At 37.4% G+C, this 27,631-nt stretch overlaps 1 long non-coding RNA gene across 1 annotated transcript in view; it reads left to right on the top strand.

Moving 5' to 3' along the window:
- LOC144032265 (uncharacterized) overlaps positions 1-22,932 on the top strand; it is a 38,460-nt gene extending 15,528 nt beyond the window's left edge. Inside the window, exons 3-4 of the long non-coding RNA XR_013287739.1 lie at positions 938-1,040; positions 22,854-22,932. This is a non-coding gene — a long non-coding RNA (uncharacterized LOC144032265). The remainder of the gene's footprint in view (positions 1-937; positions 1,041-22,853) is intronic.
- Positions 22,933-27,631: the final 4,699 nt, after the last annotated feature.

Raw genomic sequence — 27,631 nt, 5'->3', positions numbered from 1 at the left:
TGATTTAATGTACGGCTTGTCAAAATATGGCGCGACGACTTTGCCTTGCCTCCCCAGCAAGTAGGAACACAAAGCGCCATCTCATCGGTGTAATTTATGGCCTCTGAGGGAAGGCAGGGTGATTAGGGCTTAGGCCACCAACAGCCAGAAAAACAGCAGCCGCTCCAATGAGGACGGATGGAAAACCTCGACCAAACGTATCAAACAATTCAGCGAAATCTATTTCTGTTTTTGGAGATATATGGCCCTGTTTAGAATATGTGGTACATCTCTGGAACATTTGCTCATAGTGCAGTTGTGAGTTTTGGAGAATCCACGTTAAATAGTCAAAGTCCGTGACATGTGATGTGTCGGTCAGCTGAGGCCAAATCAAATATACAACAGGACCTTTCTGGATTTTAAACAACACTCGTAAATGATGTCACCGCGTCTCCGTGTAATCGTTTCCCTTCAAGGTGGGGCGAAAGTTAAACAGTGGCGGCCGCAAACGAGAAAGATAGCCGTGACCTCAAATAACCCCCGCGCCGCGACTTCCTGTCAACGGGCTGGCGATTAACTCCTGATTAATAAACGCAGGAACTCGTGAGGAGATTCTTGACTTGTTGACACGTTCATGTGTGTCTAAATAAACACGTATTTCCTGTAAACCCAAAAACGGGTGCAATAAAACGCGCCCAGGCTGTCATGCAATCGAGGCATCCACATTCATCCACCTATCATTATGGTGTTTTTCTTTTCCACATCAAGAAATGGGAGCTTCACAAGACGGGGCCTGAGCTGCTCGAACCCTTTTGAGCAGCTTTGAATTGAAAGCAAGCGCCCAATAATAAGATTAATACGTGTGCTCAAAGTGTACCACAGTTGATCGCCACCTGTGCGAGTGTGGGAAGCATTTTTGATGGTCATTCATGCCTTGTTTTTCTTCCGGATTTTACAGCTGCTCATCTGGGTCCCTGGCCGGTCATTGGCGCAGTGTGAAAAGGAGTCAAAGTGGGGGCCGCACACGGCGAACAAAGTTGCCCCGCAGGTGTTTTGCTCAAGTAAGTCTATGGAAAGGACCCCTCAGCAACATGATCAGCAAATTAGACTTGTTACCTGTACAGTGGTACCTCTACTTACGAAATTAATTGGTTCCGGAAGAAAGTTCTTAAGTAGAACATTTTGTAAGTAGAGACGCATTTTCCATGTAAATGCCCTAATCCGTTCCGAGCCTCCCAAAATTCAGACATAAATGTTTTATAAAGCATAAAAATGCATCAAAACATGTAACAAATACATGTTACAATTAGATTATTGCACAATAAATGAGAGTTCTGCGTAATGTAAAAAACAAAGAATAGAGTAAAGAATAAAAATGGTCATTTACCTTTTTAACTGCTGTCCTCATCATTTTTTGCCCTCTTTGGTTCATGTTCTCTCTCAGAAGTGTTTTTTCTGCCTGATGTTTTGCAAAGAACTGATCCAAGGATGTTTTTTTTTTTTGTTGTTAATTTTTTTGTTTTTAAACAATGCTTCGGAAATGTCCAAGGCAAACATCATCTTAGTGAGCAAACGCGCGACTGGTGAACAATTTTTCTTGCCGATTCTTTTAAACAAATTCTGAAACGTCATGGAAACTTCCGGTATGGAGAGGCATCTTTTTTCCCCCCCCCAAAAAAAACAGGCCCGTCTCGTCGTAATTAAAAACTTACTGTGCCTTCATCAATCACCAATTGAATCGATTCGAGAATTGCGTGCTGTAGTATCCCGATATATTGCCGAATCGATTTTTTTTTAACACCCCCAATATCAAGTAATATTTTGAATTTTTGTATCTAAATCATTTGGATTTAAGAAAATGGGGCTCTATATTCCAAACACATATCGAGAAAAAACTGAGATCAGCTTTGGATTCCACACCCAAAAATTTGTGGAAAAACAGCTGTCACAAAAATTGTGTTTCCAATGTAATAAAGGGTACACAAAACAACAGCCACAGGTTGGAACTTCTTCTTTTATTTTTTTATTTATTTTTTTACACTTACAATATGGCGCCACCCGATTAGCTGATTTCACACAGATCTCTTATGTGCAGATGTCGTCAGTATTGCACCACAGACTGTTTGCAGATAAAGCAAAATTCATTCCATTCGATTTCGTATGTCCAGTAAAAGGATTCTTTTGCTTTTATGAGTTGCCTATTGCAAATAAATAAATCAATGCTTGGTACACCCTTGAACCTGGTGTAGCCTACTTTTAATATTTTCATCACACATGTGTACCACTTGTATTAATATTGATATTGTGTGAATGCAAAATCATCGCAATCAATTTTGACAAACGCACATTCTGCACTGTTGATTTTTAATTAAATAGTTAACCACACGGCCATAAACAGCTGGGCACAAGTATTCCTTTGTGCTGCCATTACATTTTTTTTTAGTTTGTGCATTGCCCCCGGAGATCCACCCAGTTCTGGCCAAGTAGTTGCTTTATTCCTCAGGAGGACCCCCATGTTCTCACTGGGACAATTAAACACGTGAAGTTTTAACAGCAGGTAGGCCACCATCTTGCCTCTGTTTGTGTCTTCCTTCAACAGCTGGGGTAAAGGGTTGGGGTGGGGGGGCGGCGGGGGGGGGATTTCCCATATAGTCAGTGGTTCCGAAGGGGCCTTGAAATATTTCTTTCAGGATGAAGCGCCGTGGAAACAAAAACACAAATGTGTGCCAGAATATTGACCATTTCCTTTATAACTGGCTAACCCGACACACATTGGTAAAGCTGGCGGAATAAAAAACATTCTCATTGCGCTACACGTATGCGTATGTATGAGCATGACAAATAAAGAAATATAACCAGATCCATCGTTAAAGGAAGTAATAAAACAGGGAAAAAAAGAAAAAAAAAAAGGATACTTTGCAACACAGCCTGACAGGTTTCTCCGTTCAAGGTGGCCTCAGCTGTGTTTCTATAGCGTCTCATGTCAACACCACTGACAGCAAAAAGCACTTAGGGACCCACAGATCACTTTACCATCTTTCCAGCGGGAAGGTTATTGTGGAGGCAGGCGGTGGGGTTATTTGGAGGGGGCCAAAAGCCAAAAAATAAAAAAATAAAAAATCTGTGCCACTAGGTGGCAGTGTTGACACTAGATTGATTAAATCACATTGGCGTATTCAATCAACTATAACGTCACTTTTGCTGGTCATTGATAGTAATTGATAATAATAATAATAATAATAATAATAATAATAATAATAATTCTTTTTTTTCACATTACTGTGTATTCTACTAATTTTAGTCCCATCAGGTTAATGTTAAGATGATTATTTCTCTTTTGAAATGCTCCATTTAATGTTTTAAATAATAATAATAATAATTCTTTTTTTCACATTACTGTGTATTCTACTAATTTTAGTCCCATCGGGTTAATGTTGAGATGATTATGTCTCTTTTGAAATGCTCCATTTGATTTAAATAATAATAATAATAATAATAATAATAATAATTCTTTTTTTTTCACATGACTGTGTATTCTACTAATGTTAGTCCCATCAGGTTAATGTTGAGATGATTATGTCTCTTTTGAAATGCTCCATTTGTTTTAAATAATAATAATAATAATAACAATAATAATAATAATTCTTTTTTTTTTCACATGACTATGCATTCTACTAATTTTAGTCCCATCAGGTTCATGTTAAGATTATTATGTCTTTTTTGAAATGGTCCATTTAGTGTTTTAAATAATAATAATAATAATAATAATAATAATAATTCCAATTTAATGACTGTGCATTCTACTAATTTTTGTCCCATCAGGTTAATGTTAAGATGATTATCTCTTTTAAAATGCTCAATTTATTTATTTTTTTATTTATTTAAATCATCTTCCAAGACTTCCATGTTTCCCGCTTGGACAATATTCTCAATTGCTAAAAGTACTCAGACATTATGGGGCACAACTGGTACTCATTATTTAATTAAGTCGCCTCATTTAAATTTAGGTCAACACGGCATATCGGTCAAAATGTTTTAGAGCATACAATACATATTTGTATAAAACACACTAATTCTAGTTGGATTACACAGCTCATATTTATCATTTGACTTTATTTCTCTATCCGGTTATGAGACCGTTTAAAAATAAGTGGCATAAACAAACTAAAATTGTGAATTCCCTGCGGTGTTCACGTGACAGTTTCTACCCTTATGTCACCAGCCATGACACATGGAAAGCAGCTCTTGTTTTGTGAGTGCGCCTGTCCTCGGTCAAGCTGCTCCGCACTGAGCTGTTAACTTTTCCTCTGTGGGTTACCGAGGCTGAGCGCAGTCCCTGTGGTGCAAAAAAAACACCAACAGACAAGTAAACGATATGCGGATGTGCGAAACACTCCTGAAGGTGCGAACACATGTGGTGGTGAAAATAAAAGCCTTTCAATGAGTTGTTTGTATGTGTGAAGAAATGAGCATTTAGTAATAAGGGTGTGCTCATTCCAATACACGCATCGATACGCATGCGTCAGAATCGATATTGCTCGTTAACTTTAAATATTGCAGTTAACGTTTGCCTTTGCAGCTTGCATTGTACCTAAAAATAAAAAAACAGCAGCGTCTTTGAAGTTAATTGCCTTCAATTAATGCAAAAATAGCTCACCGGTGATTGGACACTGTGTCTTGCTAGGAAAAATTAAAACAGAGGAAGAATATCAACATTTATTTACTTATAAACTTAACATGGCACATGTCTTAATGTACCGATTTTCCTATATTTTTTAATACATTCATTGCCTGAAAGAAATGCATCATTTGCCGTCTTTTTTTCCGTCAGTTAAACATGGTAAAAATCAATGAAGCAATTATCAATTGTTGATATAATGTACAGCAGGGGTGTCCAAACTTTTTCCTCTGAGGGCCACATACAGAAAAATAGAAAGCTGCAAGGGCCACTTTTATTTTTTTATTTTTTTATTTTTTATTAACACATTCATTGCCAGACCAGCAAAAAAAAAAATGCATCATCTGACGTCTTTTTCCGTCAATGGCAGTGAATGAGTTAAAAAAACGAAATAGAATGTGTTACATGAAAAAAAAAATGCTGTTTTTATTTCCCATATTTTTCAAATAAGAGCTGTAATTTTAACACAAACCAGAAGAGCTGCTAACAAAAATATTTTTGTCAGTCAGCATAACAAATAGGGGTGTGAATTGCCTCGTACCTGACGATTCGATACGTATCACGATTCATAGGTCACCATTCGATTCGATACCGATTAATCCCGATATGACTTTACAAGTCGATTGTTGCGATTTTTTTTTTTTTTTTTTTACTCAATTTTAGAAAATACCATTCAGTCAACTTGTAGATGTACACTGTAAGATTTGTATCAAAATGCATTATGTATTGATCTGAAATTTCCGTTTTATAACTTTCAACAAACAGGTTGTAACCTTTTTCATGTTAAAACAGCATTGAAATAAAATATTAAGGCTTAATGTTCCATTAATATAACATTCTTCCATGCTTAAGGTATGAAAGTTAGACATTTTGTTGAATATTTTTCCATCAAAAATGGATATTAAAAAATCGATTCGGCTGCCTATTGAATCGATTCGAGAATTGTGTGCTGTAGTATCACGATATATTGCCGAATCGATTTTTTTTTAACACCCCTAATAACAAACATATCCTTTAGGTATACATAGGACTGTTATTATAAAATGCAAGAAAATTAATGTAATATATCGGGATACGTATCGCCTTGAAGATCGAGTATTGGGATACATATGTATCGCGATACGTATCGTATCGTGAGGTTGGCGGCAATACCCAGCCCTATTTAGTAATGTGACGGCAACATTTGACTAAACAAACACATTAAAACCCATTATCGGCGAGAACCATCTGAGTCGATAACAAATGGAAAATATGTTAAAGTTTGTGTGCGTGTACATACAGTTAGTAGGGATAGACCGATAATCGGCCGGGACGATTATCGGTGCCGATATTTGGCTTTTTGACGAATATCGGCATCGGCCATTTTTGGAATCTGAAGGCCGATAAAGCTCACTGAGCAGGGAATACTTGCGAACGTAGCGAATTTGGGGTTTTCGTCAGGATTTGTAAGATGTTCGCAGTCAGTTATTATTTGTCGTAAACACATTTGGAACATATTCACACCATTTTTCACCGCGGAAAATCTTTTTGAAACGTTTTTACGAACCCTAACAAAAACCCCAAATGAGCTACATTCGCATGAATTTGTTACTCAGTGAGAAATTATATATAGTTTGAAAAGAACCCCCCCCATGCTAATGCAAATGAATATCGGCTTGAAATATCGGTTATCGGCCTACTTGACGACAAATAATCTGTATCGGTATCGGCCTTGAAAAAACCCATATCGGTCTATCACTAACAGTTAGTGACACCAATGGAGTTATGCAGCCGGGCGAGTGCCGGCGCCAGTAAGCAGTGACACAGTCTCACCTATAAGCTCGTCTGTGTGGACGTCTTTTTTTTTTTTCGCGTGGGCAAACGCATCCATTCACGGCAAGTGGAGCGTTTCGAACGAGGCGCATTAAAGCTGTTGCGCCACTCGTTCTCCAAAGGCAGCTCCGAACTTGCTTTGTGCGCGTCTCCCTTCCTCCTCGTCTTATCTTGCATGCGTCTCGCGACCGCAGTGGAAGGTCAAGCAGGACAACGGATGTGGCCGCCGGAGCCGAGGCATTCGTAAGCTAGCTGACAATTAGGCCTCAATGTCAAATTGTGATGCAGTAGATTCGCGAGAGCGTTATAACACTGTCGCGTTTTAAAAAAAAAAAAAAAAAAAAAAAAGGAGGTCTACTCACGCCGAAGCTAGCATTTAGAGGCCAAATATGACTGTAAACTGGTGCTTAGAAGAAAAGCAGTATGTTATGACGGGTTGGCTTCAATTCATGCCTTGCTGAGGAAAATCGCTTTTCCACAAAAAGGGATGTCAGCCATCTCTCATGTTCGCCGTCACTCATTCACAACAAATCATTTGTAAGTCACACTTGGGCTTTGAAGAGGGTCGGGCACCCACCAGAGAGGAATTCCCTCTGCCGGTAAAAAAAAAAAAAACCCTCTGGAGGCCTATGATTATATCTATATTAATAGCTCTGTAAGTCGAGAAGGATGTTTGGTTTGTCCTGTCTCACAAATGGGGCTTCTTTTTTTTTTTTCCCCGCAATCATCTTAAACTGATTAGGGTGCGTAGAAAATATCAGGTTCCGACCCGCATGCCACATGTAATAAATTATTAGTCTAAATCGGAACAGAATGGCAGCTTTACATCAGCCGTGACAGGAAATAGAAATGGATTCGAAGCTGCGATAAACACGCATCATGACTGCATCCAAGGTTGTTATTTACTATTTCAGCGCATGGATTTGATCCATGGTGTTGTAAAATGACAACTTTTTGCAGACCAAACATTTTTCCGTATCAATCAGCTTAGACGTATACTGTATAATTCTCAAAAAGCAGTATGAGTCACACAATGTTGGTACATCCTTCCATTTACAAGTTCTTAAAATGGCTGCACAGCGTTGAAGAAAAACGACTAGACCGTTGACGGACAGTCACGTGAACGCCAACAGTCACTCAGCAGGAAATTGTCACACAGAGGGAGGGAACCATTCAAGCTAGGACCACCACTGTGTGCATCACTAGCAGTTAATAGAGTGATCAGGATACTAAGAATCAAGATGCAACACGATTCAATTCAATTCAATTCAATTCAATTCAATTCAATTCAATTCAATTCAATTCAATTCAATAATTTTAGTTCATTCTTAAAAAAAAAAAAAAAAAGAAAGAAAGAAAGAAATGAAGGGGACATAAATAAATAAAACTTGTGGTATCTGCCCCTGATCAGAAAATAAATAAATGAAAAAAAAAACAGAAAAATAATAATTATTATTAATAATAATCAACACAAAATAAATGACATTAAACAGTCAAGTTGCTGCTTTGGTAACAAACAAAATGATGCAACAGCATTACCATGTGCTATATATATTTTTTTTTTTCCAGTAATTGAGTTTTTATACATTTTTGAATGGACTGAAATGATTTAGTTATATGATCCAGATTGTTCCACAAATTGACACATTGAGTTGAAATACATCATTGTTTTTGTTTTTGTTCTGTATTTAGTTTTTTTTTTTTAAATTTGATTTGCATGTTAATTGGTCAAATTTGATTATGTGCCTTATACATTATTTTAAGGCGGTTGAACTCCATTAATTCATTAAATTTTAAAGTTTTTAGTTGTATAAATAATGGGTGACAGAACTGTCTAAGAAAATTCGAATATTGTGATGAAGTCCATTATTTTCTGCAATGCAATTAAATAGGCAAAAATGCCATACATTCTGGATTCATTACAAATCAACCGAAATATTGCAAGCCTTTTATTGTTTTAATATTGCTGATTGTGGAATTATTATTATTTTTTTTAACTTACTCTGAGGAAATATTCTAATATTTTGAGATAGGATATTTGAGTTTTCTTAAGCTGTAAGTCATAATTGCATTACAGAAAATAATGGACTTCATCAGAATATTCAAATTTTCTGAGACAGTCCTGTAGTGTGGTCTCTGTATCCACATCCAGACAAGAGGCAAATAGCACTATATAAGCCATCTCTGTTTTTTTTTCCTTTCTTTTCTTTTTTTTAGCATAACTGGTCCTCACAAGGGTGGAATAAAAGCTTGGACATGCTATTTTTTTTTTATTTATTATTTTTAGTAATTTCTCATTTACAAAAGAGATCTGCATGCCATTTAAAAATGTGTTCCTCTGCTCTGCAAGGGAGAAAAGTCATGTGACTGCATTATAGTTCATGTTTTGTTCCAAAAAAAAAAAAAAAAAAAAGATGTTATAGTTATAATTTTGCTACTGAAGCGTGATATGTAAGCAAGCATACTGTATTTAAAATTCACAAAAACGCACACAATAATTTTTTTTTAAGTTACATTAGTTGACCAATTGAATGATTTTATTTCAAAATATGTGTTTGCATGACAGAGTTTATGGAGTGTGTGTAAATAACTAAATAATGTCTTCAGCGCATTGCAGACTGCGTTCCTGCTGTTACTGGTGAAAACAGCACATTTCCGCCAAGTAATACGATATCGGTCTGCTGGGGGATCGACACGCCTTTTTTCACAGTGCAACGATTTTTGCGGCAAAGCAACTGGTCGCAGTACAAGGCAGAGACAAAAAGTTCCTCCCCCCCGCCACCCTGTGGGGCGACTTAATAGCAGGCCTGCGCAAACACTTCCCAGACTGCACCACAGCTCCAGCAAGTGTCATCTAACAATCGCGTCCACCACGTGGATGCGCCCGTGGGCCTCTTGGAAGCTGTCAGAGGTCAGCACGGACCAGGGAGGGAATAGAAGAACAAGACTCCCAATAAAACACGCAACTCTGACCAAGCTCGCGCGCCGCCGAAATGAGAACCAGGCGGCCCGCTCGTGTTCACGACGATCAAATCGACACCAGATATGATGCAGGGCCAAAACGTTTCTTCTTGTAATGTCAGATGCCGAACGGATGGGCTGGCATTTTACAAACGCTTAATCTCGTTAGCAGCTCAGGTGGACTTGTTAAAGTGGATGAGAAGCAAAACCGCCGTCGGTTTGTTTGGTCCAAGCCTCGGATCCCCTGAAAGCAAACCGCAGAAGTGAAAATGCTTTCAGTACGTTGGCCGCAGTCCGCTTGTATTTCCTCTGACGCCGTAGATCATGTTGAGCCTTTGGCGCTCCAGCTTTTTCAAAAAATGTGATTCAAATAAGGTGAGGTGAACTGTTTGAGTGATGTTTTATTTGCCATGAAATATGTCCCTGTTTGGAAGGGTAGATTAGATTACCTTTTTTTTTTTTTTTTTTTTTTTTTGGCCCAGCCGAGTTAAAAAGACGTCGTGTCCTTTTTCCTGCTTCGACTGAAATTAAATTTTCTACACTGAGAAACGCACATTCACATGTACGCCCTAAGACAGTGGTGTCCAAACTGCGGCCCACGGGCCATTTGCGGCACGCCGTCCATTTTTCAGTGGCCCGCGACATATGCTAAAATAGGCATTTGACTCAGTTCAAATAAATTAACAAAAACAAAAATGTTTGGAGATGGTCAAAGTAAGAAGGGAGGGTATCCAAAAAAACAGGTTCCATTAAAGGTTATTTTAGTTCACTAAAACTAATGAAAAAACTAAAACTAAAATAAAAAAAATAAGATTGTTACCAAAATAAAATAAAAATGAAAATGCTTTTTAAAAAACGAAAACTAACTGAAACTACATTTTATGTTTACAAAACTAACTAAAACTAACTATAATTATAGCAAAGGTCTTTTGTTTTAGTCTTTGGTAATTAGTTTAATGCATGAGCCTTTGTGGATGATTTTAAATGTGATTTTTAGTCGATTTATTTTGATATAAACCGGAATAATGACGTTTGAAAGTATGTCACACAGAAGTGACGTCATTTAGCGGCAGCCAATAGAAAAGCACCTTCAGATGACGTCGCTCCCAGGGTGTTTTTTTAAATATTGCGCACAAGTAATACACATTTAAAAAAAAAAAAACTCATACTAATACTGAAACTAAAAAACTAAACTAAAACTAAGCATTTTTTAAAGAACTAATAAAAACTAACAGAACCACGCTGAAAACTAATAAAAACTAACTAAAATAAAAAATTCCAAAACTATAATAACCCGACTGCCATATTACAAGTAAATTGGTTTATGTACTGTAGCATTTTTCTAAATACCGGTATGCAAAAGCGCAAATAAATTATTTGTACAATTTTTAGGACAAAACACAATTTCTCTTCATAACATTATGTGGCCCTTACATCCTTCTGATTCATATTTTCATCTCTAAATTACTTAGTCAATGCCAGTTTGGTTTTCTAAGTACAACGCACCGTAACTCAAGTTCTTTGCCGGAACACGTTTCTATTAAATTACATTTCTGGAAGGATGCAGCACAAAAGCGCCCTGGAGCAAGGTCCGGCAAAAAAAAAAAAAAAAAAAAAATGCGATTAGGATGCTGTGACATCATCACCCAAACAATGTTTCATGGCTATCACCATGCTGAGTGTTTGAAAGGGAGACATGAAAGAGCGCTTAACTGCATTTTCTCACTGGACGTAACTTAAGCTAAAAACTCGCACTTGTGCTATTGGTTCAGTAAAATACCTGTTTGGGAAAAAAAAAAAAGTCTGTTTGCAGTTACGCCAACCAACGGGAACCTCCAGGCAGTCTGATGTATTCGCGTCACACGTCTTTCCATGATCGTCATTTAGACAATAAATGCAATAAATTCTTCTTCTTTTGTTGACTTAGTTACGTTGTACACGTTGGAAGTTTTCAGCGAAATCTCAAGTTCATGTTTTTAACCTTTCTGAGATGGTATCATGAAAAATGAACAAAACATAAAAAAAAGCTCATGAGATATTCTGATGTCTTGTCGCCATGGTTGTTTGAATTACGAGTTATAGTAGTTTTAAATGTAGTTTTTGTTTTGATTTATTTTTAATACGGTTTGTTTTAATTAGTTTTTTAAAGTTTTTTTTTTTTTTAAGTTTTAGTGTTTTAAACGCATGGACTGTTTGTAGAGTGCAGCACATAAAAAAAGTTCACTCAGTAAATTACAATTCTCAAATGATTGTTTGACTTGCAGCAATACCAAATTAAATATATTAACAATGAATCCCAAAAGCTCATATATGATAATAACTGACAAGGGTAAAAATATTTTTCGATCACATTATGGATAGTTTTATAAATATAAAATATAGTTTGGTTAGTTATCATTTTTAAAGGGGCAATGTGGAGAATTTTTCAGGTTTTCAATGTTTATTCACTTAAAAACACAATTGATTTCAATCAGGAAAAAAAACATCTTCTGTCACATCAGCATACATTTCTTTTATATAACCATAAGTCTAATACTCGCTAATTATATTACATAGGTCATGCCATACCTTACAGGAAGCGGACATGTTTTGCCGCCATCTTTCTGCTGTGGATACCCAAAGGAAAAATAACTGTGAATGTAGTAATTGGTCGTAGACTTTAAAAGTCTGGTCTCCCTGAGGCATAGTAGTATGACACACGTTTCCAAATTAGGTCGTTGCATTCTATTAGTTCACCACTAGATGGTACTAAATTGTACACACTGTGACTTTAACAAAAACATATTTTTTTTTATTCTAAGATTTTTTATTGACATTAACGTCTTCTTATTCTATTAAAAAAATAAAAATGGGAATCTCAGTCAACCTCCATATTATATGACTTCTTCAAAGGCTACAGTGTACAATTCACGTGTTGAATATTACTATTCAGGCTTGCGTGTTGCGCGTAGATGCACTAGATTTAAGTAATTAAGTTACGTCAGTGATAGTCAAGTCTATTCATTGACTCGATTTCCTTTACTTTGGAAGTTTTCCTATGCAAATGTGTTTGTATTTTTTGGGCGACATATAGCTGTGGTTAGCACACGTGTCTCGCCGTCAGATGATTCTCGGTTCAAATCTCTGATCGTGACTTTCTGTATGGAGATCGATTCTACGTTCTTCCTGTGCTTAGGTGGGTTTTCTCTGGGTGCTCTGGCTTCTTCTAACATTCCAAAACATCCATGTTAGGTCCCGTGAAGAATGTTTTGTCAATATATGGCCTGTGGTGGCCTGCCCAGGTTGGACCCCGCCCAAGCCAGACCCCTCAAGGGAACCCATGATCCTAAACATGATAAGTCGTAGTGACGGTGGGTCCAGGAGCAAAAACTATATTCTTTTTATTTTGTTCACACCCAACTTCTTCAACTCATGCTGTGGTAAAATCAACCGTGTAAGAAACTTGCCTAAGATCTACTTTGCATGGCAACAGCAGCCTCCAAGTGCTCGCGATTAGACCGGCTTAGCCATCGGAATAATAAACTTGCAGCTTCTGGTCGACGTAATCGCACATTTAATCTCCGCTCTCAGGAGCAGAACCGGTTTAAAAAGTTCCTAACTGTCCTTTAATGTCCTTTAAGTGGCCTGGTCGAATAATCTCCAGCAGGAGAATTTGTCCGCTATTTCAAGTATATTTAAAGCAACATGTTCTTAACAGTCGGGCTGCTTGTTGATGATTCAGGCGATGTGGAGGTAATTTGTTTGGCTACCGAAGTCGTCGGTACACAAGTGGAATTGTCTGCAAGTGCATGCGAGGAAGCCGTTAAAAGATAAGACGCCTACTTTAAATAAGCCGAAAGGACGGACATGCGCAGTTTGTTTACATGCTTCCATTAATCAAGTCGCTAACGTCTACTTTTTTCCACATATCTCGATGAAGTCAAACATTGTGTACACTGGCCGCAAATCTTTGAGTAAACTATGTACAGTGTGACCATGTAATGCTTTAAAGACGTGACATTTATGTTTTATTTTGAAAAAAAAAGAAAGAAAGAAAGAAAAGAAAAAAGACCCACCTTGGTTTTTGTGCATGGTTTTTGAATCAGACAGTTCTTCTGCAATGTGTCAACATAATATTTGACACCGCTACCAAATCCTAATTATTTGATGTAGCGCATAAATCAAGAATTGATTGATGAGAGTGGTTTAAGTGTTGTAAGTGTCCCAAAGACGTATTTATATGTTTTTTTGGTTTTTTTTTTAATGCTAGAGCACACAGAAGGCTTTGATGCAGCCTTTCAGCTGCAAAGAACGGTTGCAGAAATGGTAGTTATTACACAAACGGCCAGCAGGTGGCAGCAGAGCAAAGGAGATCAACCAGGGCCATCTAGAAAAAAAGCTCAATTACTTTGATTTGTGAAAACTGATGAAACTTAGCTCTTTTCTAATGCTAATTGCTGCAAAACAGAAACAGATAGAAACATACTTTTTTTCTGATGAAAGAAGAGACTTTAATCTTTCTTTTGATAGGTTTAATGTTTTGATAGCAATAGAACACAATATTCTGTGGGCCTTGCAAAATCAGTCCAAATCCAGTAAAACAGCCGGGAGCAAACGGGATTGCGAAATGTGAAAATGGCGGCGAGTGAATGAGTTAGATGCAATGATCGATTCCACTTTCATGACGGAGTATAAACGAACGTGTACGGTCATTCTTGACGGAATAAAGTTTAACGAAGCAGATATTTCAGCTGTACAGTCTCGTGGACGGTTTTGAGTCATGTGATCCTCTTTTCGTCGGTTAACAGGCTACGTCCTGTTTCAAGATAAATGATGCAATACAGTACATTTATGAATTGGGGGATGCCAGTGCTAGTTGTAAATGATCCTAAACGCAATGTGTAGTTCTCATGACTCACGTTGGCACCTTTTTACACCTGCAGAGCTTTACCATATCTTACTTGTAGCGAGTTTTGTCTTGGCTCATGTGCCGCCTCTGCACAAAGTTTTAATGAAGCCATGGGGAGAAACTTTTGTGAGAGTCTGTTCACTGGAGCTGCTGGACTTATCCAAATCAGACGTTCCTTTACGGTTTTATTCTTGGTCGAGGTAATTCTCTTCTTTTTTGGAAAAAAAAATTAGCTGTATGTACAGTATTTGACTTGTGAACTTGCTGAAAATACTTCAAGCTTGACATTAACGCTAAAAATAAGTCGACTTCAAGCCTTTTGAATCCAAAGCAGAGCGTTAATCTTCTTGAGGTTTCCTTCCATTCATATCGTGTTTGTTTACTCGGTGATCAATCGGGTTGCAAAGCGCAGTAGTCGGCTGCAAATTATGTGCGAGCACGAGCGCTTACCACGCCGCGCTCGTCCTCAGCTGGTTTTGATGCGAAGATGGGATCAACTGGGACAACTCTTGGACGCCATTGTGGACCGTGGCGGTCGGCTTGCAATCCCTCCGTGGGTGGGAACACGCTCCGAGTGTCCTCGGCAAAACAAAAAAAGCTGCCCTTCCATTGCAGCGATAAGTCGGCCCAAGCGTCGCAGTGGGCCAACGGCGCCTGTCGGCCGTTTCTTCAACCAGATGTATTTGTAAGATTTTTGGTAGTGCAACAACTTCAAAGTCCCACTTGATTGTTTTTGATTGTACGATTATTCAATGCTGAGGTCTTTTTCTCGTATTTCTGGAGGGAAAAAGATATTATCGTTCAACCACACTTATTTAATTGCAGCAATTGGAGCCACTCTAATTGGGCCTGGCCTTTCATCTGCAATGGTAATGATTATGAGATTGTTGCTGCACAGTCTGGTCTGATGAGCAAGCGGGATGATATCACTGCTTTAGCTTCACTTTTCTTCATTTAGAATATGAAACATCTCAACACGCAGCGTAGTCACCTATGCATATATAATCTTTTATTTCCTGTATATAAAACCTTTTTTTTTTCCTCTGCATGTATTCAAGTCGTCCATCTTGATGTTTGCCACTGATCTGATCTTTGTAATGGAGGTCTTGAATAAGTAAACAGTGGATGCCTGCATACAATGTCAACAGGCTTTGTCAGACATTTAAAGAGCATCTAATCGTGTTGATTTAAGCAATTAAACATGAAGTTGCCCTCCGCAAACGCTGACCGACTGTATCGTCTTAACCTTTATCTGCAGGGCCTTATCCTCAAAGCATTTTCCATGGGCCGATAAAGGGGATTTTTCAGTCATTACGCGCTTAAATGTCTGGCTTTTTTGGGAGACAAAAACAAAAAAACGTTTGGGAGACTTTAGGTGCATTTGAACCGATGTTGGTTCCTTGCGGTCTATAAATGTTATCGGGGTGCTCTTAAATGTAAATTATCCTCAAATGGCACCTTGTCCCTGTTGGGTGTAAGGAATGCAAGTACAAGCTTGTGACCCACAAAATTGTTAGTGAGCGCTGAAAAAAAAAAGAGCAGTTACTATTTTTATAAGTTGTTCATTGTAAAACTGCTGACTACGTTTACGTGTATTCAATATTCGGGTAAAGGTCAAATTTCATTCCGAAACATTCGGGAAAACGCTTTCGCATGTGTGAGTGTGAACAGAGTTACACATATACATATCTGGTGTCAGTGTAAGATGTGATCGGGCTGCCAGATCGTATCGCGGTCGCCTGCTGATGACGTCACGCTACAGGATTGTCCGTTTACAAGTGTTCAAAATAACAAAATTTATGGACTAAAATTGTAAAAACGTAAATAAACCTAAAAATATAAACGCACTTTAAGAGGCGGCACGGTGGATGAATGGTTAGCACGTCCGCCTCCCAGTATTCAGGACTCGGGTTCGAGTCCAGGCTTCGGCCTTCCTGGGTGGAGTTTGCATGTTCTCCCCGTGCCTGCGTGGGTCTTCTCCGGGTACTCCTCCCACATTCCAAAGACATGCATGGCAGGTTAATTGGGCGTGCTTGTGAGTGTGGGTGGTTGTTCGTCTCTGTGTGCCCTGCGATTGGCTGGCAACCAGTTCAGGGTGTACCCTGCCTATTGCCCAAAGCCAGCTGAGATAGGCGCCAGCAACCCCCGTGACCCTTATGAGGAATAAGTGGTCAAGAAAATGGATGGATGGTTGGATACCTGAAGAGTGAGAGAAAAAAAAAAAAAAAGATTCGAGCTTGCCGGTGACGTCAGTACAGCAGCGCTAACGAAGTTAGCTTCAGTTTTGTTGCTTTTTTTAGCTGGTCACAAATCAACCACAATAACAAAAAACAGTCTAAACTGACAATAATTGTCACATCTGAGTCAATTATTTTGTGAACAGTCAAATCTCGGTTTTCAAACCTAATCCGTTCCAGAAGGCTGATCTAAAAGTGATTTGTTCGAAATCCGAAACAGTTTTTCCCATTATAATTAATGTAAATAATTTTAATCTGTTCCAAGTCTAAATATTTTTTTTTTTTTAACTATTTTACACCATAAACTGTACTGTATACTGTTTACCATAAATAGAAAAGGGTAGAACTAGACACTGTTTTATTTAGATATCCTATCTAAAATGATGAAAAAAAAAAAAATAGTTCAATAGTTCTGTGCACTACTTTCCACTTTTATTCACCAGCTTTACCACTTGCACTTGCTTTCTTTGGAACCATGATTAGGGGTTAGAAAATGGGTAATCCAGGTGAGCATAATCGGGTTTTTGCGCATTTAAGTGAATATTTCGATTTTGAAAGAGTTATTGACTGCATGTAAACATCTGATCATCTAGAATTTTCCATTTTATGTCAAGCTCAATGAAAATGGCGTCGTGTCGGGTCTGTTCAAACTACGGTTCTTCGCCCTGATCACGTCCAACGTGACGGCGATTCCCAGCACGAGATGCCATCCAACGATGCGGACTGTGCCCACTATAGGATGTGTTTTGACAAGGATGATCTCTTTCATCACACTGTAATTTATAACAACCCCCAGCCTCGGCAGACCTCATATCTCTCCTGAACAACTCTGCTTACAAATATGAGAGTAATGCTGGTAGTTTGGTTTCTCACCTTCTCCTGAGTAGGAGGAGGGGAAAAAAAAAAAAAAAAACCTCAAACATTAAAACAACTCGTTATCTGCGAGCCATATTGCAGGCTGACACTCGCACAGGAGGCCTGGCCATGAATGTCTCGCCTGCATCGTTATGCTGAGGAATGGGTCCTCGTAGATTATCTCTATATGAGAAAAGAATAAATATGTAAGCTAAGAAATATGAGGAAGGGTGTGATTTAATAATAAACTTAAATTTAATAATAAACTCAAACTCAAAATAAAAAACTTAAAAACACGTAGCACCTTCAACTACTTGTCTTTCTTTTTTTTCTTTTTTTAACCCTTACAACCTTAAAACTGCTGAGTCAAACCCCCATTATGATTAAAAATAAATAAATAAATAAATAAATAATTACAAAAAAAAAAAAAAAACTGTTTTGACTAGACTTTAGGTTGTTTTGATTTTAATAACCTTAAAACTGCTGGGTTAAAAATAACCCAATTTTGGCTAAAAAAAATAATAATTAAAAAAAAAATAAAAAATTGACCAAACAGCTAATTTTGGGTTGTTTTGATTTTTATAACCCTACAAACCTTAAAAATGACCGGTCAAAAAAACAAAAACAAAAAAACAAAAAAAAAACCAATATGCTATTGGTCAATAGATGGACCAAACAGCTACTTGGATCAATTTAACCCAACTTTGGGTTGATGTTATTTTTTTTTAATAAACATTTCAACCTTAAAATTGCTGGTTCAAAAGTAACCAATACTTGGTAAAAAAAAAAAATCACTGATCAGCCACATGGGTCAATTTTGGGTTGCTGTGTGCAAATAATTGGGTGAAAGTTGGTTGAAATTGATGCAAGTAGTGGGCCGGTCCAATTTAGACCCAAATTGGGTTATTTCTGAGCCAGCAGTTTTAAAAATGATTCTTCTGTCACTCACCCTGTAATTGCATCTGAGGTTGCAAAATTTTGTTTTCTTGCTCTGCTACACAGCTAGTCAAGATCACACCATGCCTTTAAGACCCAAAAAAAGGGAAAAGCCACAAAATGTGTTACTTTGCTATAAATATACACATTTTTTCCCCCTCATTTTTTTTTCTTAATGAATGTTAACATATTCATCCCAAAGATCTACCCATGAAGTTGTTATGCTGCCTGATTTACTGGAGTAGAAAAAAATAAGACAGGGATACAGAGCACAAGAAAAACTCGAGGTCAGACATCAACACAACATTTGCATAAAGAGCAAAAAATAAATAAAAAAAAGAAAACCAAGATTGCGGCTGAATAGCATTTTCCTCCGATTACTTTTGCGAATGCTTAAGTAGATCCAAAAAGCCACCCACATTTCACCACGTAGGGAGAAACCAGTCTTTAAAGTGGCACCTATTTATGGGTTTTGCGACTGCCAGCGAGACATTCCAGCAACGGTGAAAAAAAAAGCCATCGAGTGGAGCTCATCCATCATCCTAAACTAAAGCCATTGGCTTGAAAACAGAAGCAGTGAGGTTATGATTTTGGGAGCACGCTTTGCTCTGATTGGTCCCCCACTTTTGACTTCCTTCAAGTCAAGCCCTCCCCCTTTTACGATTCAGCTCATCGGTATCATCCATATTGTGAGTATGACCTTCATCCGTGCAGAATGTGCGCGCAGAGTGGAAGAAGTTAGTGATCTGACGTCATGAACTCGACCTCACCTGTACAGACAGATGCACGGCTGTGTGGCGCTTCCCACGCCTACTTTTATGCCAATTAGCTCATCTTCTCACTGCATCTGCCAAGAAACAGTTGTGCTATCGGTGTGAAAATCAAGGCCAAGAGTCAACATGGCCGCGTCCGTTCAACGCGGTCAAAAGCAAAACTTTGCGCGTTATCTGCTCGGCTTTTTTTTTTTTTTTTTTATTGGGGATGAAATCATGAATGAATGAAGTGCTGAATATGACGTGTTTTTACCCAAACCGAGAGTGGTGACAGTAAAGCAAGGGTGTCCAAACTACGGCCCGGGGGCCATTTGCGGCCCGCCGTCCATTTTTTTTTTTTAGTGGCCCGCGACGTATGCTAAAAATGGCATTTGACTCAGTTCAAATAAAATAAAAACAAAAATGTTTGGAGATGGTCAAAGTAAGAAGGGAAGGTGTCGAAAAAACACAGGTGCTATTAAAGGTTATTTTAGTTAACTAAAACTAACGAAAAAATTAAATAAAAAAAAACGAAGATGCTTTTTAAAAAAAGAAAATACATTTTATGTTTAAAAAACCCCCAACTAAAATACAACTAACTATAATTATAGCAAAAATGTCCTTCGTTTTAGTCTTTGGTAATTAATTTAATGCATGAGCCTTTGGGGATGATTTTAAACGTGATTTTTAGTAGATTTATTTGGATATAAACCGGAATAATGACGCACATGGTGTTTTTTTAAATATTGCGCACAAGTAATACACAAAAAAAAAAAAAAACTAACACTGAAATTAACTAACCTAAAACTAAGCATTTATTAAAGAACTAAAACTAACAGAACCACCCTGAAAACTAATTAAAACTAACTAATTTTAAAAAACAAAACTCAAAACAAAATAAAAACTAAAATGAAAAATTCCAAAACTATAATAACCTTACTTCCATCTTACAAATAAAATTAGTTTATATACTGCCGCATTTTTCTAAATATGCAAAAGCACAAATAAATTATTTGTACAATTTTTATGACAAAACAAAATTTCTCTTCATAACATGATGTGGCCCTTGTGCCCTTCTAATTTTTCGTATGTGGCCCTCAAATGAAAAAGTTTGGAACACCGCTGCAGTAAAGTAACACAGACTCTGGATCCCACTGTGAAAACCCCAAATGAAAAATTAGCACAAACAGTACATATTGGTGTCAAAATCTTTCGATTCCTCCGTTATTTATGAACAAAGTCACAACTATCTCGACGACGCTGCGACATGTTGAGAGAAACGCAGTCGTCAACGCTTAAGTAAATAAACCTGTCAACGTATCTGTATGTGGCTTCAGTCTGGCAACTCCTGCAGTCACTGCTCACGTCCGATACAAAACTAAGACCTCCACGCCGACCACGGAAGCGGCGCAGAGGCCATGAAATGTGCGGCCAACGACATGCACACACGCGGGAGCTTTGGCACGCGTCGAGCGCCAATTGCAACTTATTTGCCTCTGAACTTTCCGAGAGTTTAAAAAAAGGGACCACTGACCACCGACAACCACCGAGACAGCGGGACAAAGCAGACAGTTGTTATTCATGTCACAGTTGCACGGAGATAAAAGTGCTGCAGAAACGCATATGTTTGCTTACAGCGGCCATCATGTGCCATCATCATCATCACGAACGCTTGAAAGAACGACTCAATAAATACCTCCGATTAAAATACATTCTTCAATAACACAAATAAGGAACTGATAACATTTTCATTTGATTGAAATGTCAAAATGAGAGTATATTCCTGCTGCTGCAAAAAAAAAAAAAAAAAAAAGTTGCTTTTGGGTTCAGGGACATTGACATTAGACCAGTGGTGTCCAAACTTTTTTTTTTTTTTTAATGCTATCATTTATAGGAGAGGACTCACAAACCAATCAAGATTTAAGAATATACTTTTATTCTTGACTATCCTGGAGAAATGGGTGAATACCTAATTGGGACATGATTACGTAACTCTCATGCATTGTTTTGCATTTGACACATTACAACCCACCTAAATTCTTTTTTTATTTTAAAGGGGAAGTCAACCCCTCCAAAAACAAAACAAGACAACAATTAGGGAACAACGTCTTCTGCAAAGGCAAAAATATTAAGAATGCGCATCGGAGTGAGTTTAGTATGCTGGATATCAGCAGGGTCCCTTTCCAGCACTTCACAGCTTTAACAAGTGTGATTAGGAGTGACCTGGGGAAATGGTTTCATGACTGCTGCTTGACTGCGTTTCAGCAGCATGTGGGTGGGTGGTCTGACGTGACTGGGACTGGGACGGGAAAGTACTCTCATGTGCTGCCTCCTAAATGGATGTTTCAACAGAACAACAAACAACTTTTCTTTTCACCATCCCAGGGAGGCACCAGAATAGGTCAACTTGTATATTTTGACTAGGGCTGGCTGTTGCTGCCAACCGCACGATATGATACGTATCGCGATACAGGGGTCACCATACGATACGTATCGCGATACAGGGGTCACCATACGATACGTATCGCGATACAGGGGTCACCATACGATGCGTATTGCGATACAGGGGTCACCATACGATACGTATCGCGATACAGGGGTCACCATACGATACGTATCGCGATACAGGGGGCGCCATACGACACGTATCGCGATACAGGGGTCACGATATGATATGTATCGCGATACAGGGGTCACCATACGATACGTATCGCGATACAGGGGTCACCATACGATACGTATCGCGATACAGGGGTCGCCATATACGATACGTATCGCGATACAGGGGGCACCATACGATACGTATCGTGATACAGGGGGCACGATATGATACGTATCGCGATGCGGGGTCACGATACGATACGTGTCGCGATACAGGGATCACGATACGATACGTGTCGCGATACATATGTATCCCAATACATGATCTTCAAGGCGATATGTATCCCAATATTTGACATTCATTTAGTTGCATTTTACTGTATAATAACAGTCATATGTATACCTAAAGGATGTGTTTATTATGCTGGATGACAAAAATGTTTTTGTTAGTAGCGCTTCTGGTTTACCAACCAAGCGGCATGCCTGGTCTAAATGTGTACGAACTGCAGAGCAAAGAGAAGTTTTCACAGACACACCGGGAATATTTAGTAATAGGCATGAGGAAAAATATCAAAGTATTAAAATTACAGCTCTAAAATGTGCTTATTTGAAATATTTGGTAAAATAAAAACAGCATTTTTTTAACACATTCTATTTCATTTTTTAAACTAAATTTAGGAAAATTGGTACATTAAGACACATGCGCCATGTTACGTTTAAGTAAATAAATGTTGATATTCTTCTTCGGCTTTCTTTTTTTTTTTTTTTTTTTTCTTAGCAAGACACAGTGTCCAATCACTGGTGAGCTATTTTTGCATTAATTGGAGGCAATTAATTTCAAAGACGCTGCTGTTTTTTATTTTTTAGGTACAAACGTTAACTAAAAGTTAACGAGTAATATCGATTCTGACGCTTGTGTATCGATACGCGTATTGTAACGATATATTGCCGTATCGATATTTTGAGCACACCCCTAATTCATACACTGATCCTAAATCGCTGTTGGTGAGGTGAGTCCGGTGATTTACTACGGATAATATTTAGAATCTCAATACTGCATATATGTACAATATGTTAACTCTTTGTATCCCTAAATTTGGACGATACCGATTTACATTTCAGATTTATTGACTGCACGTGCGTTTTCCCCTTAGGGGGATTTGCACCACAGACCTCTGAAGATACTGCGGTACTGTTTCAGTGACACGCTCCTAATAACCATCGCAGACTTTTATAGCTGGCCCGGCGCCACGTCGCTCCGCTCAGCTGTGCTGCTCGAGAAGGCCGCCTCTGAAGCCGGTGTCCGAGCGTCACTTGTTTCATCTGCAATTAATCAACCGTCATGGGTTTGTTGGGTTTACCCCCCCCCCCCCCCCTCCTCTATCCCTCCCCATCGCTCCTGCCAGGTTTATAGTCAAACAAGGAGCCGACGCCAGGCTTTAAGAGACTTCTGCCACTCAATGGGCTTTTCAAGTTTGGACCCTCCCCTAACACTCTATAAATACAGTAGATGACTGAGCAAAGAAACATGGTATCGTTAAAACAAAATCGGAAGTGCATTCTTTTGAGGGTTTTGATGACACTCAACATCAACGGTGTGATTACATACTAGGGGTGTTTAAAAAAAATCGATTCGGCGATATATCGCGATACTACATCGCGCGATTCTCGAATCGATTCAAAAAGGGCAGAATCGATTTTTTTTTTTTTTTTTTTTTTTTTTTTTTTTAGGATTCACACCTTGAGCATGGAAGAATGTTATATGAACGGAACATTAAGCCTTAATATTTTATTTTAATGCTGTTCAAACATGAAACAGATTACAACCTCTATAAGACTGAAATTTCAGATAAATAAATAATACATTTTCATATAAATCTTACACTCTACAAGCTTACTGATTAGTATTTTCTAAATTTGAATGAAAAAAAATCGCAACAATCGACTTATAAATTCGTATCGGGATTAATCGGTATCGAATCGAATCGTGACCTGTGAATCGTGATACGAATCGAATCGTCAGGTACTAGGCAATTCACACCCCTATTACATACAGTATACGTAATCATTACATGACTTATCAGTCCAGTAGTACGGAAGCCCAAAAGTGTCAAAATTCAATACATTAAAAAAGGCCTTTTTGAAATAACTATCCTTTTGATAAAATACCAGACAATGTATTGTTATGTTATGTAATATGGCCATTACATTTTAAAATGAGGTGTTAGTATCATTGAGGGAATGCTGAAGCATTCCTACATATGTCATTTGTGATTTTTATTCTCCACAGTTTTTTGCCGACTAACAACTCTCACATAATACTTCCAATTTACATTGTTCAAATTTCAACTAGCTTGAAAAATGAACGCCTCCCAGGGTATTTATCATCTGATTCCACATTACTTGGAGTATTTGCACAATTTAACATTTAACGTCAACTTTTCCCCATTCATTTTCAATGGGACATTCATTGAACTTTTTCTAAGTATCACTTTCCACGCCCACTTCTATATATATAACTTTTCATCATTACCAGGTGTCTGATACTGCTCGGTGGCACAGTTGGTAAAGCGCATTGTACACTAACCAGGAGGTTATAATTTCATAATTTATCTCTCAATTTGCTTTCAGCATTCCCACGCAATTTCTCCGGAAATTGCACTTAGTCTAGTTATGAAAAGTGTTGTGCTATTCTTTAATATGTAACAAATATTTTATTTTGATGAAATATTTCAAAATGATTATTTTAACAACATCATACTTTTTAAAAAATAAATCAAACAGGTGGTCCCACCCACTGACTTTGATTGACAGGCCAAGTCATTCGGCTGTAAAAAAAAAAAAAAACGCCGTTATGTAAAAGAAGACCATCATGAAATAAATAAAAGCTGACTTTGTAAAACGTTTTCTTATCTTATAAAACCTTGACAATAAATTAAATGTCATTATTTAAAAAAAAAAAAGTATGACGTTAAAATAATCATGATGAAATATTTCATCAAAATAAAATATTTGTTACATATTAAAGAATAGCACAACACTTTTCATAATAATACTAACACCTCATTTAAAAATTGAATGACCATATTACATAATTGTCTGATCGGCCTGGGATTGATACGCATAAAGTTGAAAAATCATTTGTCTTCCACCACACAGTTTTTGTTTCTACATCTTGAAAAATGTTTTTTCAGAAAACATTTTTAGAACATTACAAGAAGGACGCTATATAAACTGAAAACAAGTCACAATCAAATTGATGTAAGTTTGTAAGAGTTTTACATACATTTTTTTTTAAACTTCCTTAAAAGGGATACTTCACTTATTTAGCCCATTATAGCAATAAAATGTTAATATTTTGTCTATAATTAATTTGATACTTTCATTATTTTTCACATACAATTAGTACATTTAAAAACGCATTTTGCAACTTCCTGTCGACTGAAAATGACATCACAGCTCACCTGTTTTCTAGGTTTGGTCATGTGACATTCACAAGCTGAGCTGTGATTGGTTACCTGAGCCCTTGTGATGTCATTTTCAGTCGACAGCACCTCGCAAAATGTGTTTTTTAAGATACTAATTGTACATGAAAATTAATGAAAATATCAAATGTACTGTATTATAGGCAAAATATTAATGTTTGACTGTCAAAAATGGCTAAATAAGTAAGCTGATTTTTATTGACAAACAAACACCCACAGTTCATGTTTTATCAAAGAAATACTTTTTTTTTTTTTTTTTTTTTTTTTTTTTTTTTTTTTTTTTTTTAGCAGTCAATGCCGTCTTTCTCCATCAGCTTCTCAACCAAAAATGTTCATTTGTTTTTACTTCCTTAATGGAAAAAATATTCCCCTAATTACAGTAAACACAAAGTTGCTATTTCATATGGAATCATTCAAATGTGATGTGATGCTCTGATAAGGACACTTTTGAAGTTTCTGTTGTATATGTTGTAAGCTTTTTCTTTGAGCCAGTTCAACAACCAAAATGTACGCCAGCTTCACCCTTGGGAACGGTGAGCACAGCGGGTAACACTGTAGCATTTGGATTCTGGAGCCAAAAAAAAGTCCAAACATCTTTTCCTGGTGCCTAAAATTAGCAACATAATGAGGTAGTGGCTTCCTTTTCTCTAAACTAATACCCCGTTCCTGTGGGAGAGCATGACGTGGACTCACACTGGAGGAACAGTCACTGAGAGTTTTTTGTTTTTTTTTAATTCAACATCTTAAATCACAAGAAAATTGAACATTTGTGTTTTATACATAGCCGCCCTAAAAAAAATAAAATAAATAAAAATAAAAATAGATGATTGATTCCACAAATTGCGCAACACATTTCATTGTATGTAAAGGTTGCCAAGGAAAGCTTTAATTTCCTGCTATGTTTCCTTTGCCAACCTTTTTTTTTTTTTTTTTTTTTTTTTTTTTTTTACGAGATGTCTTGAATTGCAGGGGAGAGTGAGAGACATGCTTAAGTAGACTTGGCTTCATTATTAAACCCACAGGTCACCTTTAATTGTATGAGCATTAATCGCTTTTATTTCAACTAATGAGTCCTGCCATAAATTTAACTGAAGGTTGAGGAATTTTTATGACCTTCAGCAAACTTTTGATCAGCTGCTGAGACGGTTGGGGGGGGGGGGGTAAAATGACTTGCAGAATCTTTACGGTGGACGTACAGTATAACGTTACACGATGGCTTGATTTTCGACTCTCATAAGGAATACTTTTCCATTTTAGAGGAATGCTTTCGACCGAACTGGGGACATATTTTCTTCCACATACACTTATCTTAACTGATCAAAGCATTCACTCGCCGCCATTTTCACATTTCGCTCACGGCTGTTTTACGGGATTTTGACTGATTTTGCAAAGCCCACAGAATTTTGTCTTCTATTTCGATAAAAACATGGAACCTACCAAAAATAAATATTAGGGTCTCTTCTTTCATCAAGTAAAATTCTGTTTCCGTTTTGCAGCAATTAGCATTAGAATTAGTGCTGTCAAAGTTAAAGCGTTAACTAATGAATTAATCACAAAAAAAATGATCGCATGAATCATTGTATTACCAAAGATTAATCACACTATTAATTTTGACCGCAGATGATCCTTTTTAGCCGACAGTGGATGGTTACATTCAAGGTAGCTGTTGGAGTTTGAGCAATAAACATAACTACATGCATTAAAGTAAAGCATTTAATAAATGTTTACATATGCCGTAGCTCATTTTTTCCCCATTTTAAATTATGCAAATAATTAATTGATTAGAAAAAGTAGGATGAGCGTGTGCAGCGGGCAAAAATGTTGGGGAAAAAAAAAAGCTTTTTTAGGACAGTGATTAATCATGATTAATCAAAATTCTACGATGTGATTAATCTGATTAAAAATTTAATCGTTTGACAGCTCTAATTAGAATATAGCTGAGTTTCATCATTATTCACAAATCCGTTTAAAACTAGGGGTGGGAGAAAAAAAATCGATATCACAATATATTGTTGCGCTCTCCGTTGTAATAAATTATCGATACACTGACGGTAGATATCGATGTAATGTGTCCAGTTGTGCAGTGTTATGTTCTCAATGTTTATGCACTTTAATTTGTCTCACTTGACAATGTTTACAGTTAAAAGACTACGAGGCACTGAGGCACTATGCAGAATTTTGTACATTGTACAAAGTTTTGGCATTGAATAAATGCATAATTAGACATTTTCCTTTTTCATGGGCATTTGTTGGCTTTTTCAGTCACATATCGTGATATATTGCTAATTTTTTTTTTACAACATATCAAAAATCGTAGATATCGTGTATCGTGACATTATCGATATCTTGAGCCAAATATCGTCACAGTATCGAATCGGGGTTTACCCGTATCGTCCCACCCCTATTTAATGACCAATCATGGCTCAGGTGAGCCGTCATCGTTACCC

Source organism: Festucalex cinctus, chromosome 12 (genome assembly GCF_051991245.1).
Source record: "Festucalex cinctus isolate MCC-2025b chromosome 12, RoL_Fcin_1.0, whole genome shotgun sequence".
NCBI lineage: Eukaryota > Metazoa > Chordata > Actinopteri > Syngnathiformes > Syngnathidae > Festucalex > Festucalex cinctus.
Note: the sequence above shows the minus strand (reverse complement) of the source record. Positions and strands in the feature narration are given on the sequence as shown.